We start from the raw sequence: 11,087 nt of genomic DNA, 5'->3' as shown, positions 1-11,087 counted from the left end.
ATTAGGGGGACAGAGAGGGCAATCTGCCATAAAGACCGGGATCGTCGAACGGTGTGTTGTCTTCCTGGCGCTCGAGTTCGACACATCGCGGATCGGATTGACAGATTACTGGGAGGGGCTGGTGAGGATCCAGCGGTCATGGTTTCAGGGACTTAGGGTCCAAGCTCAGGGCAAGGACCTCCAGGGTAGTTTTCTCGGAAATACTACCTGTACCTAAAGCCACACTAGAAAGGCAGAAGGATCTTAGGGAGGTAAACAAGTGGCTCCGGAGTTGGTGTAAGAAGGAGGGATTTGGGTTCCTGGAGAACTGGGCTGACTTTGCTGTCGGCTACAGGCTCTACCGTAGGGACGGGCTGCATCTTAATGGGGAGGGTGGAGCTGTGCTGGGGGATAAGATGGCTAGAAGGCTGGAGGAGTGTTTAAACTAGGGACTGGGGGGGAGGGTAAAATGAGAAATAGTGGGGTAGCCAGTGTAACTATAGATTTGGGTCCAAGCAAAGGGAATGGGGGTCGAGCAGGGGGTGGGGTTAGTACAGTTAGAATTGATAGATCAGCCATAAGTACGAATAGCAACAAAACAAATTTAAAAAAACAAAAAAAATGATATAAATTGTATGACCACGAATGCAAGAAGTCTGATTGGTAAAGTGGGTGAGCTTGAAGCGAGAATGACTGATGAAAACTATGATATAGTCGGAATAACGGAAACATGGCTTGATGATAAGTGCGATTGGGCGGTGAATTTGCAGGGGTACAATCTCTTCAGAAGAGACCGAAGGAACCAGAAAGGGGGAGGGGTATGTCTGTACGTCAAATCGAACTTGAAGCCGAGGCTACGGGAGGATATAGGGATAGGAGACGAACAGGTGGAATCTCTGTGGGTAGAAATACAGGGAGGAAAAAATAAAATCCTGATAGGGGTCTTCTATAGACCACCAAAAGCAACAGAAGAAACTGAAAACTTACTACTAAGGCAGATAGAAGAGGTGTCAAAGCGCAACAAAGTAATTATCATGGGGGACTTTAATTATCCAGATATAACATGGGAGAAGGAAACCTGCAAATCTCACAGGGGTGACAAATTCTTGAGAGTAATTAAAGACAATTACCTGAACCAACTTGTGCAGGAACCAACTAGAGGGAGGGCCATTCTGGACCTAGTACTAACTAACCAACCGGACCGAATAAAGGGGGTACAGGTTGAGGGGCACTTGGGGAACAGTGACCACAATATAATCAACTTCCAGCTGTCAGTCTATAGGAAGCCTTATCAGGGAGTGACAAAGAAACTAAACTTTAGTAAAGCAAAATTTGATGAGCTTAGAACTACTATCGGTAACATTAATTGGGACAACATCCTCAAAAATATCAGTACGGAGGAAAAATGGGAAAAGTTCAAAAGGATCCTAATCGCCTCATGTGAGCAGTTCATTCCCTTTAAAAATAAAAGAAACTCAACTAAAAGGAAACCAATGTGGCTCGACAAGACGGTAAGAGGGGCAATAAACGAAAAAAAGAAAGCGTTCAAACTACTAAAGCAAGAAGGCAGCGAAGAAGCGTTAAAATCGTACAGGGAAAAAAACAAAATATGCAAAGATACGATCAAAACTGCCAAGGAGGAAGCAGAAAGACGGATCGCCAAAGAGAGCAAAAACAACCCGAAGCTATTTTTCAACTACATTAACAGCAAAAGGATTTGCAGGCAGAGCGATGACCCTTTAAAAAACAATGCAGGAGAAATCATTGATGATGACGAAGGGAAAGCAAATCTACTAAACAGTTTCTTCTCAAGTGTATTCACAAAAGAAAAGGAAATGCCATACGAGATACAGGGGAATAAAACGAACCCCTCACAAAACATCTCATATCTAACACAGGAGGAGGTGCGGAAGCGTCTAAAGAAAACTAAAATTGATAAATCGCCGGGCCCAGATGGATTACACCCAAGGATACTAAGGGAACTAAGTGACGAGATAGCTAGGCCGCTATACCTAATACTTCTAGACACTATCAAGACCGGTGTAGTACCATTGGATTGGCGCATTGCCAACGTGGTTCCAATTTACAAAAAAGGGAGCAAAAGTGAGCCTGGAAACTACAGGCCAGTAAGTAATAATAATAATAATAATAAACTTTATTTGTATAGCGCCAACATATTCCGCAGCGCTTACATAGACAGGGGGGAATACAGAAAGACAAAATACAAACATTACAGAACCACGGTTACATATAGTAATCAGTTGATGGAAACAATAGGGGTGAGGGTCCTGCTCCAACGAGCTTACATACTACAAGTAATGGGGTGATACAGAGGGTAAAGGGGCTGGAGATGTGCACGGTATGGCGAGGTGGAGAGTGAGCGATGCTCTACACATAGACAATGGTCAGACATTTAGCCGTGTGACGGCAGAAACGGTATGACCGCAGGAGCGGTTTATGATGGCTAGCAGGGATTGCAGTCAGTAGGTCAGGGAGCATGTTATCAGGCGGAGTACAGAGAGGTTTGTTTAGGGAATGCGTTATGCCTCCCTGAAGAGGTGCGTTTTTAGAGCACGCCTGAAGTTCTGCGAGTCGTGGATTGCTCGGGTAGCCTTTGGTAGTGTGTTCCAGAGGACCGGTGCTGCTCTGGAGAAGTCTTGGAGGCGGGAATGAGAAGTTCGAATGAAAGGGGCACTCAGTCTGGTTTCATTAGCAAAGCGGAGAGCCCGGGCTGGTTGATGGATTGAGATGAGGGAGGCGATATAGGGTGGCGCTGCACTGTGGAGGGCTTTGTGGATGAAGGTAGCGAGTTTGAATTGAATTCTGTATTTAACGGGCAGCCAGTGCAGTGACCGGCACAGGACAGAGGCGTCCGAGTAGCGGCTGGACAGGAAGATGAGTCTGGCTGCCGCATTCAGGATGGACTGGAGAGGGTAGAGTCTGGTGCAGGGGAGGCCGATCAGCAACGAGTTGCAGTAATCGAGCCGGGAGTGGATGAGGGCGACAATAAGCGTTTTTAACGTCTCCACAGTGAGAAAAGAGCGGATTCTTGCGATGTTCTTGAGGTGCAGCTGACATGTTCGGGCCAGAGATTGGATGTAGGGGGCAAAAGAGAGATCAGAGTCAAATATGACCCCAAGGCAGCGGGCGTGTTGTCTAGGAGTTATGGTGGCGCCACACACTGAGATGGAGATGTCAGCATGAGGTCGGTTAGTGGAGGGTGGAAATACCAGTAAGTCAGTTTTAGAGAGGTTTAGTTTTAGGTAGAGAGAGGACATGGTGTTAGAGACAGCGGACAGTCAGTTAGTGATGTTTTGGAGGAAGGGTGCAGAGATGTCACGGGCAGAGGTGTATAGCTGGGTGTCATCAGCGTACAGGTGGTATTGGAATCCAAAACTCCTGATGGTTTGTCCAATAGGGCCTGTGTAGATAGAGAAGAGAAGGGGGCCAAGGACCGAGCCCTGGGGGACCCCAACAGCAAGGGGAAGAGGAGCGGAGGTAGAGCCAGCAAAGGAGACCCTGAAAGAGCGGTCAGATAGATAAGAGGAGAACCAGGAGAGGGCAGTGTCCTTTAGGCCAATGGAGCGTAGCATACTGAGGAGGAGTTTGTGGTCAACAGTGTCAAACGCTGCAGAAAGGTCGAGGAGGATCAGTAGGGAGTAATCGCCCCTCGATTTGGCTGTCAGTAGGTCATTGGATACCCTAGTAAGGGCAGTTTCTGTCGAGTGTTGAGGTCGGAAGCCAGACTGTAGGGGGTCTAGGAGAGAGTTCTCTGATAAATAGCTTACAAGGCGGGAGTAAACCAGGCGTTCTAGTAGTTTGGAGATGAAGGGGAGGTTTGAGATGGGTCGGTAGTTGGCAGCATCAGTCGCGTCCAGAGTCGGTTTCTTTAGCAGTGGGGATATGATGGCGTGTTTGAAAGAAGAGGGAAAGATGCCAGAGGTCAGAGAGAGGTTGAATATAGTGGTGAGATGGGAGATGACCACTGGGGAGAAGGAACGGAGGAGGTGTGAGGGGAGAGGGTCGCTAGCGCAGGTGGTGGGGCGAGCAGAGAAGAGCAATTTGGAGACTTCTTCCTCTGTCGCTGGTCTGAGTACAGACAGTGAGCAGGAGCTAGATGCAGTGCTGACAGGACTAGGGTCAGGGCTAGTCTGGGATTGGGAAGTTATTTTCTGACGGATGTCGTCTATTTTCTTTTTGAAGTAAGCAGCCAACTCTTCAGCACTGAGATCCGTCACTGGGGGCTGCGGTTTTGGGCTGAGAAGGGAGTGAAAAGTATCAAAGAGCCGTTTAGGGTTGTGCGATAATGAGGAGACTAGAGAGGTGAAGTAGACTTGTTTGGCATGGTGGAGGGCGAGGTTGTAGGTTCTGAGCATGAATTTGTAGTGGAGGAAGTCTGCGGCCGTTTGCGATTTCCTCCACAGCCGTTCAGCACTTCTAGAGCACCGCCGGATGAAGCGCGTTTGAGGTGTGAGCCAGGGTTGCCGCGTTCTACATCGAATGGCTCGGGTTCTGGGGGGCGCCGCTACATCCAGGGCATGTTTGAGAGCGGTGTTGTAGTGAGCGGCAGCCAGGTTGGGGCAGGAGAGGAGAGAGATGGGGGACAGAGAGGACTGTAGGGATTCAGCAAAGTCCTGGGTGTGAATGGCCTTAAGGTTCCTGTAGGTACTGTAGGTAGGTGGGTCTGGAGAGATGGTAGGGAGCGTGACAGAGAAAGAGAGGAAGTTATGATCCGAGAGCGGGAGAGGGGAGTTAGTGAAGTTGGAAACAGAGCAGAGACGGAAGAAGACCAGATCAAGAGTGTTGCCATCCCTGTGAGTGGGAGAGGCTGTGAGTTGAGAGAGACCAAGTAAGTCTCACTTCAGTAACGGGAAAAATTTTCGAGGGGATTCTGAGAGACGCCATCGATGAGTACCTCAAGGAAAACAAGGGAATAACTCCTCACCAGCATGGATTCATGAAGGGTCGCTCATGTCAGACAAATCTGATCAGTTTCTACGATGAAGTAAGCTCTAAGCTGGACCAGGGAGAATCTATTGATCTCGTATATCTGGACTTCTCTAAAGCCTTTGACACCGTGCCACATAATAGGCTAATATACAAAATGAGGCAGCTCAGACTGGGCGAAAACGTGTGTACGTGGGTAAAAAATTGGCTCAATGATAGAAAGCAGAGGGTGGTAATAAATGGTGCGTACTCTGATTGGACCATAGTCGCTAGTGGGGTGCCACAGGGTTCAGTTTTGGGCCCCACTCTGTTCAACATATTTATCAATGACCTGGTAGAGGGGCTGCACAGCAAAATATCAATATTTGCAGATGACACAAAATTATACAATATAATTAATACAACGGAGGACAATGTGCGGCTGCAAACGGACCTGGACAAGCTGGGGGCTTGGGCAGGAAAATGGCAAATGAAGTTCAATGTTGAAAAATGTAAGACTATGCACATGGGCAGGAGAAACGGATGTCACAAATATTCACTTAATGGGGTACCACTAGGGAAAAGTGATATGGAAAAGGGGGTATTAGTGGATAATAGACTAAACTGGAGTAACCAATGCCAGTCAGCTGCTGCAAAGGCAAATAAAGTCTTGGGGTGCATTAAAAGAGGTATAGGGGCGAAGGACGAGAACATCATCCTTCCATTATATAAGGCACTTGTCAGGCCTCACATGGAATACTGCGTACAATTCTGGACACCGGTGCTCAGGAAATATGTTACGGTATTGGAGGGGGTTCAAAGAAGGGCAACTAAACTAATACATGGAATGACGGGACTGGAATACCCAGAGAGGCTATCCAAATTGAGATTATTTACTCTAGAAAAAAGAAGGTTAAGAGGCGACCAAATAACCATGTATAAGTACGAGGGGACAACACATGGATCTCTCCCGCGATCTGTTTACACCCAGGACCACGACGGTAACAAGAGGACATCCGCTACGATTAGAGGAAAGTAGGTTTCATCACCAACATAGAAGGGGATTCTTTACTGTAAGAGCAGTGAGACTGTGGAACTCTCTACCGGAGGAAGTGGTGATGGCAAAATCCATAGAGGAGTTTAAAAGGGGACTTGATGCCTTTCTGGAGAAGAAGGATATTACAGGATATAAATATTAGGTGAAGTGTCAATCCTGGTATATAGGCAGGTAGGAACTATTAGGGGTTGATCCAGGGAACAGTCTGATTGCCATTAGGGAGTCGGGAAGGAATTTTTTCCCCAAAAGGGCTAATTGGCTTCTGGCCTTGGGGTTTTTTGCCTTCCTCTGGATCAACAAAGTAGGATAGACAGGCTGGACTAGATGGACATTGTCTTCATTCAGCCTTACATACTATGTTACTAAGTATTGTTAAAGGGGTGGTCTCGCGAAACAAAGTGGGGTTATACACTTCCGTATGGCCATATTAATGCACTTTGTAATATACATCGTGCATTAAATATGAGCCATACAGAAGTTATTCACTTACCTGCTCCGTTGCTAGCGTCCTCGTCTCCATGGTTCCGTCTAAATTCGCCGGCAGCTTGCTTTTTTAGACGCGCTTGCGCAGTCCGGTTTTCTCCATTCAGCACGAGCCGCTTCAGTGTGCTCCCCGCTACAGCTCTTCTGCGCATGCGCAGACGAGCTGTCACTGCTCGGGAGCGCGCTGGAGCGGCCATTCTGTACCTTCCTCTGTTAGAGGAAGGTGCAGAAACTGGAGCTGCCCAGCGGAGAAGCCCAGCCCAGCCCAGCAGCCCCGAGAAGCGTCCCAGGTAAGTGATGGGTCGGGGGGGGGCTGCCGCTGCGCCGGGCTGGCGCCGGGGGAACTAGCGCTGGGCCGGGGGGGCTGTCGCTGCGCCGGGGGGGGGGGGCTGTCGCTGCGCCGGGGGGGGGGGGCTGCCGATGTGATGGGGGAACTAGCGCTAGGCCGGGGGGGGGCTGTCGCTGCGCTGGGGGGGGCTGCCGATGTGATGGGGGAACTAGCGCTAGGCCGGGGGGGGCTGCCGATGTGATGGGGGAACTAGCGCTAGGCCGGGGGGGCTGTCGCTGGGGGGGGGCTGCGCCGGTTACCTTCTGCCTGGCGGTGGGTGACTGGTCGGCTGCTGCGGGGCGTCCGGTCGGCGGCTGCTTGGCGTCCGGTTGCCATGGAGACACAGCTGGCAGCGTCTCGGGAGCGCGCACGTCGGGCTGCAGCGAGCGACGTGGAAAGAGCCGGCGGCCATCTTGGGGAAACTTTTATAAGTTGCTGAAACGCTGGAACGGTAAGTAGAAACCAGCTAGGAAAGTAATTTACAGGGGTAATTAGTAATGTATGTTTAATTAGGGGGACTGGGCAAAAAAAAAAAATCACTGCTTCCTCGAGACATCTCCTTTAAGTCTTTCACATCAGCGACTGTATTTCAGTAGAAGGAAAATCTTTCCCGTGCTCCAAGGGTTTCAAGATTGATATTTTTGCTTGAAAAAGGCGTAATTTTAAATGCCGAAACGCGTAGCACTAATAAACATCAGTTTAATAAAACCTACGGACGCTGGGATCTGTTCTAATTTTGAAACCCTTGGAGTGCAGGGAAGATTTTTCTTCTACTGAAATCTGTTCCTACTAAAGCCCTGTTTGGTCAGTGAGCTTTACTTCCTGGGTCGCCTCTCCGCATGGCTAGAGACAAAGGGGAAAGGAGGATGATGAGCCACTTGGGACACTAGGTCCTGGTGGATCCCCCATCCTGGAGGATCCACTGAGCACCAGGTGAGTGCAAGTTCATCTACAATACTTCAATATTGTGTTGGGTTTTTTTTCAGATGAGGCGCTGAAAATTGTCTTTCATTATTTTTACATCAGCGAATGTCAAAGACTGCAAAACGCTGTTTAAACAGAAAGAGTGAACGAGCCAGCAATGATTTTTTTGTTTTTGCCTGCATAAAATTAACGATGAGCGAGAATCAAGTGATTTATGATTATCATTCAGTTTCACTTGTTTCAATGATTTTTTTTGAACGATAATAATTTTGTCTAAAATCACCCTAAGGTTACTTCACATGGGCGAGCACGATATGGGGCCGTGAATCACACCCCATATCACGCTCACCATCCATGTGAAATCCTCGAGGATGCAAAGCTTTTTCATGTGAAAACAGCCTTGCATCACTTCGGAGATGCAGGGATCCTCCGACACGGCTGTCACAGCTGCAGCAGAGGATAGCTGAGTTTCTCCCAGTGCTTTCAATGGGGCCAGCACTACTATCCCCATTGGAAGCACTGGACATTGTGCTGCGAGAGCACGCAGCAAGATAGAACATGCCGCAATTTGTTTCCCACATTACATTGCGGTGCCATACAGGAAAACATCGCTCAGGTGTATGACCCCATTCAAAAGAAATCTTGCATGATTTTAGCTTGTGAAGGCGGCTCAAGTGTTCAGTTTCTATGCAGCATCTCCACAGGAGAAACTAAGCATTATGTAATGCCCTTTCAAATGGCTTGTATTTGAAGTACAGGATAGGCCCACCAAACCAAAAGACCCTCTTTGTAACTGCTCTGACATCTAGCTGGCTTGTTCTCTTATTGTTCGGTTTAAACAGCGCTTGTTCAGTCCCTCTCATTCACTTAGGGCTCTTTCCCACGAGCGTAAGCGTTTTTACGTGCGCCCGCCAGCGCCGTAAAGCCGTGTAAACAGGCTCACAAATCTATTGTTTGTGCGCCCGTTCAGACGGCATGGGCCCAGCGCACATACGCTGAGGCCGCAATGCCGTTGCTCCCCCTTCCCTTCCCCTCGCTGGCTCACCTCCTCTCTCCTTCCCTCCGGGTGTTTGTAATTGGAGTGGGCTGGATGAGGGCGGAGCTAAGCAACCACCCCTTGTCTGCAGCCAGCGGAGAGAGGAGAAGAGAAGGGGGAGAGAGTTTAGCAGTCACTCTGCTAAACTCCCTCCCACCTCCCTTCTCCGGATGCTGTCATTGGCTGCCGTAGGAGCCTATGCAGCGGCCAACGTATTCTGGGGAAAAAGTTCCAGGACTATCTTTGCTGCCCAGCGCTATTTTTGCCGTCCGGGCACTTTTACACCGTGGGAATACGCCTGTGTGATCTGATTCATTGGAATCCAATGCATCAGATTGTAGTATATATAGGCCAGCCGTGAAACCGGCGGCCGATATATGCTCGTGTGAAAGAGCCTTTATACAGAGAATGTGAAAAACTGAACAATTTCTCAGGTTGAACGAGCGAACTCCTACGTCATTCACTCGTTCAAATGATAAATCGGCTCATCTAAAAGGGCCCTAAGGGATGGGAATTCTGAACAAAGGAACCCCTATATTAACTCAAGATTGCCTAATAGAGTGAATGAAAATTATTTTTTTAAGAACATGTCTCCCCAAAGTAAAAAAAAATTTGGAGTTTTCCTCTTTGGAAATATTCTCCACACCAATGCTTGAAATATTGTATGTTGTAAAGAGGTTGTATTAAAATCTAAAGTTAACCCTTTCCAATCCACTGTCTGACGTCTGAAGACACTCTGATTGACGCCTGTGTAGCTCCGATGTCGGAAGACGTCCAGCAGGGTATGTTGTTGGAGGCCTCTCCGACATGTCTCATACTGCAGTACTGGCTCTAGCCAGCAGGTTGTGCCATTGTATAATGGCAGAAAGAGAAAACTATCTAGGAAACCCTGATTCCAAAATTGGATTGCAAAGTGTTAACCTCTACCCAGAGGATAGGGGATAACTTTATAACCACTGAAACCCCCACTAATCGCAAGAATACGGATCCTTGACTGTCCCCATCAATCATAAATTTATTCCCTACCTTTGACTTTTTAATCACTTTATTATTTCTTCTAAGCGTTGAAATGAACAAAGAAACATTTTGGCTGCATTTAGTTTTTTTGGAAATTAGCCAGTGGAGGGCCGATGATGCCACAGACGGAGCTTCCTCCCTGTGTTAACCTTGTGCATGCTGTGATCAACAAGATCAGTGTTCTCTGTAATCGCCACAGCCGACTCCCGCTACAAGTAGTGTGAGCTCAGCTCCTGAGCCTCCATACGTGTTTGGCAATTCGTAGGAACCCTTTCCTACCATGACATACATGTACATCATGGGACAGGTAGAGGTTAAAGGAGACATAAGGACATCATTAAAGGTAATACTCCATTGTAGAGTCCTCAAATTGACCATGTATTAAATCTACGTGGGTGCCATGTAATGCTGTGTTTAGTATTGTTTCAGCTGTGTTTAGAAAATGGCAGGTCCAAATGGTGCAACATCTTAACTTCCAAAGGCGACAACCACTCAAAGGACTCTGAGAATTACAACTTTGCTTTCCCCGAAAGCTTAAATGAAGTGTAGCCAGCATTGCACCCTTTATCATACTGCTTTGCCTTTCGGAGATCGCTGTAGTTCTGCTTGTTACCAGGAGGCTAAAGATGGCCCTTCGCCGACAACTGTTTTCCCTGACTCCTCCATGAAGATGCATGCTCAAATGCAATGACAACTGGACAAAAATATTCATGTCTGTGTAAAACAGGATTACATTTATGTTTATTAAACTGCACCCACTTTTATAGCATTACTCCACTCAACTCACCCCCTCCCCCATATAACCTAGAGAAAGGCCAGCTCCATAGAACAAACCCCTTTAATTACTAACTGTGCGTCAGACAGCAGAGAAATTATATAATGCGGTGGCTCCTTGCAGCTCTCTCATCTTGGTAGAAGAGTAATCAGATACAGAAATTATGCAAACTACAAGATGAAGCCCTTTAATTATTAAGTATATAGATTTCATCTCCTAAAATAGAATTGTTACAATTAATAAGGATTGAGGTTAAATTACTTGTTTACAGCTGTGAATGAACTGTATGTTAATAGCTTGTTGAGTACAGACAGTCCACCATGTTTATATAATTTGTTTCTACCATTTATGTTATTATTTTGTGTATCTGCAATAGTTAGATTACTTTAGATAAACTCTGATTACTCTTCAGTTAACAGAATCACAAATTACAACAAATGTTCAACATAAAAACTTATTTAAACAAGAAACTATTTTCTGATGACAAGTCTGATAAGGCTGGGTTCACACTGGGCGTATTCCCGGCAGAAATCCCGCGATTTGGCCGCAGCAAAAGCCGCAA

The sequence above is a fragment of the Eleutherodactylus coqui genome, chromosome 3 (assembly GCF_035609145.1).
Source record: "Eleutherodactylus coqui strain aEleCoq1 chromosome 3, aEleCoq1.hap1, whole genome shotgun sequence".
NCBI lineage: Eukaryota > Metazoa > Chordata > Amphibia > Anura > Eleutherodactylidae > Eleutherodactylus > Eleutherodactylus coqui.
This window is presented reverse-complemented; position numbering follows the sequence as displayed.